At 33.4% G+C, this 3,821-nt stretch overlaps 1 non-coding gene across 1 annotated transcript; it reads left to right on the top strand.

Annotated features, from left to right (window-relative positions):
- Positions 1-2,854: 2,854 nt before the first annotated feature.
- LOC138820295 (U6 spliceosomal RNA) lies at positions 2,855-2,961 on the top strand. Its single transcript, XR_011369822.1, has one exon. It is a non-coding gene; the product is annotated as a U6 spliceosomal RNA (small nuclear RNA).
- Positions 2,962-3,821: the final 860 nt, after the last annotated feature.

Raw genomic sequence — 3,821 nt, 5'->3', positions numbered from 1 at the left:
ATCTAAATATATGTGCATATATATATATATATATATATATATCAGTTGTTCAGTGATTTAATCTATAAATCCCAGCACATTGTCATTCTCACAAAGTGTACATGATAAATGGGCATCCTTTGTACTCACTTCCCCCAGTCCTTTGTTTTTATCCTTGGGAACATCTTTAGTCTACTTTCCATAGTATAGCTTTGTTTTCATTGCATGTACTTACTGATAATAAAAGAAAAAGTTGGTTTGTAAAAGAAAAAGAACTTTTTAAGACACAGGTCACTGTCTTTTATCCATCCCAATGATTGCTATGTGATAAAATTTATAATAGTAGTAAAATTGAAAAGGAATTAATAGATTTGTTGTTTTGCCATTTAAATGTTAGAGAATAATATCACATCACTGTTATAACTCTTAAAGAATGCAAGGGTAAGTGATGGTCGCTATCATGTTCACACAAAACCCCTGGATCCTGAATGATAATAGTAGACCAGCAGAAATTCTAAGTAGCAGACATGGAGCATATAAGTGAAAGAGAGGAAATGAGAGAGTGTGAGAGTGAGAGAGGAATATCATAATACTGAAAGTGCATAACAGATAAACAAGAGCTGTATGAGAATATTCATACTGCTATCTTTAGACTCTACTTGTACATTTGAAGATATTTGATGTATGACAACAAATCAACATGAAATATAAAGTTATTTTGAGAAAAATAAGAGTGACTCAGAAGAAATTATAAATGCAAAAACAATCTTCACAAAAACAAACACTCAGAGATATTTCATGACTTTGAAAAGGATGAAGTGGCTAAAGTTAGTATAAATTTAGAAGTATTAAAATTCACAAAAATATAAAAAGTATTCATATATTTCATAACATAACCCAAAGCAGAAATCAAATGTTGTTTAAATGATTTTTTAAAACATAGTCTCTCAGGTGCTGGGAAGGTGGATCAGTGGTAGAGTGTTGCTTTGCATTCATGAAGACCTTGGTTTCATTCCTCAGCACCACATAAGCAGAAAAAGATGGAAGTGGTACTGTGCCTCAGTGGTACTGCTAGCCTTGAGCTGAGGTACAGCACTCAGGCCCCAGAGTTCAAGCCCCATGACCACCAAAATCAAAAAAAATAAACAACAAAATGTCTCTCAAGTTTATGGCTTTAACTCAGTAATACCGCTGCTTCAGCCTAGGGCTAAGCATTCAGGTGTGGACATTTATCAACACTCCTGATTCAGACTCTACTTGATCATTTTTTAATAAATATTTTGTTTTTAATTTTCGTCTTTGTAAATTCACATGCACCTATAAAACCTGGATTGGCGATCCCAGTAAGCTTCTCAAAGTACCTCCTAATGATGACTTACCAAATGTTGTATTATATTACAACAAGGAAAACAATGCTACAAATAAAGAAAACCAATAATTAAATATTAATGATTAATAAAATAAAAAACAAAACAATTATCAGTATTTTCAGTATTTGAAGTGTAGAAATATTAGATTTTATTATTTTTTCAAATATCTGTACATTTAACACTGGCTAAGGTATTGATGTTCAACCAGAGTTTTATAGAATATGCATACTCTTAAAGTTTCCCACTAAGATGACTATTTATGGCTCATCTCATCATTTGTTTATGACTTACATCATCATTTTTTCCTCACTAACATATAAAGGAAGTTAGCCCTAATGTTTTAACAGAAACTGTGTAGTTAACATAGTCTTAACTCTTCAATCTACTTCTTTACACAAAGACTTTGCAACTTCTCATTAATAAGGTTTCTATAAACTCTGAAATGTAAGTATTTAGTAGTTAATATCTGCTACCATAAATCTTAAATACTTTATAGAAAAGTTTTATACTTCCCAAACAATCCAAATTTTGGCATATATAAGCAAAATCCCAAAATTAAACATATGTAAAACATTAAAACTTTTAACAAAACTTAACACTTGCTAGAGTGTTCATTATGACAGGTGCCTTTTATAGAATAATTGAATTCCTCTTCCTGCACATTTCTTTTTTTATTTTTTATTTTATTTTATTTATTTTAATTTAATTTAATTTTATTTGTGAACATACTGTACAGAGGAGTTACAATTACATGGGCAGGATAATGTGTACATTTCTTACCAAGCATTGCAGCCTCCTCCTTTGTTTACCCTTCACATCCCTTCCCAGCCTCCCCCCTCTCCCCCAATCCCAATCCTTCTCCTTCCCCCCCTTCCCCTCCCCCCCCGCACCTACGTTGTAAAGCTCATTTTGGACATGACAACTTGTACTTCTCATTGTTGCCACAGGTCCATCTGTATCCTTAAACAACTGGTTTTTCCCCATCTCCTCCACAAGTTATACTGAAATCAAATATAGTGAAAGCAGGGGGAAGGACATACAAAGCAACAAAGAGATAATCTTATAAATGCGTTAGAAACACATGCATGAAAGAAAAAAACATTAAAATACACATCTAAGGGTTCATTTTCCTGACATCACATTATCTGACCTTTTCCGCTTGACTCATACATATACTAGATATTACAAATAAGGGAAACCATGGGACCTATGTTTCTTTGGGCCTGGCTTACTTCACTTAATATAATTTTTTCCAAGTTTTTCCATTTCCTAACTAATGGGGCAATGTCCTACACATTTCTTGAACAACAAATATCTGGAATTATTTTGTTTTGACATGTCAGTCTTGATTTTATTCTTAAAAGTGTGCTTATGTAAGAAATATATGGTTCTAAAATTACACAACAATTCTTTTGAACTTACTAGTTTTGAACTTACTAGTTTAATAAAAACTTACTAGTTTAATAAAATCAATAAAAGTATACTTTATATATAAAAAAAGTTCTTTGCTCAATTCAGCATCACATACACTAATATTGGAATGATACAGAGAAGATTAGCATAGCCCCTGTGCAAGGATGACATGCAAATTCGTGGAATATTCCATATTTTTACAAAAACAGATGCTGGAAGGGATGTGGCCCCCAGGGAACAGCACTGCATTCTTGGTGGGAGTGTAAACTTGTTCAATTACTTTGGAAAGCATTATGGAGGTTCCTCAAAAGACTCTACATAAAGCTCCCCTATGACACAGCAATCCCACTTTTGGGGATTTACCCAAATGATCACAAACAAGACCATACTAAAACCAGCAGGACAACTATGTTTATTGCAGCATTATTTACCATAGCTAAGATATGGAACTAACCCAGATGCCCCCATTAGATGAATGGATCAAGAAAATGTGGTATATATACACAATGGAATTCTATGCCTCTATCAGAAAAAATGACATCTCCAAATTTGTTAGGAAATAGAAAGACTTGGAAAAAAATTTATTGAGTGAAGTAATCCAAGTCCAAAAAACATAAGTCCCATGGTTTCCCTTATTTTCAATAACGAATATATATCTGGGATAAGCAGAAAAGCTCAAACGATATGTGCATAATACCAGACAAGATGATGTTAAGGGAATTGAACCCCAAGATAGGGACACAAGTGGTTTTATGTTTCTTGCTATTGTTTCTAACTTATTTATAATGTACGATGTCATTTATTTTTGTTTCTTTGTATGTTCCTCCCCCACACTATAACCCCTGTTTTCTCTGTATTTGAAGTTGGTGCACTACATCTTGTAGGAAATTTGGGGAGAGGAAGCGAAAAATGCTCAAATAGGGATGCAGTTTAACCAATTGTAACCATGAGATGCACAAGACACTATGTTGAAAAATGAACTTTACAATTTAGGCAGGGGGATAGAAAATGGGGAGGGGAGTGTATTTGTGGAGGTGGGAGGGAAAGGATAGTAGGGGA

This window comes from Dipodomys merriami, unplaced genomic scaffold, assembly GCF_024711535.1.
Source record: "Dipodomys merriami isolate MVZ:Mamm:240054 unplaced genomic scaffold, mDipMer1.0.p SCAF_855, whole genome shotgun sequence".
NCBI lineage: Eukaryota > Metazoa > Chordata > Mammalia > Rodentia > Heteromyidae > Dipodomys > Dipodomys merriami.
Note: the sequence above shows the minus strand (reverse complement) of the source record. Positions and strands in the feature narration are given on the sequence as shown.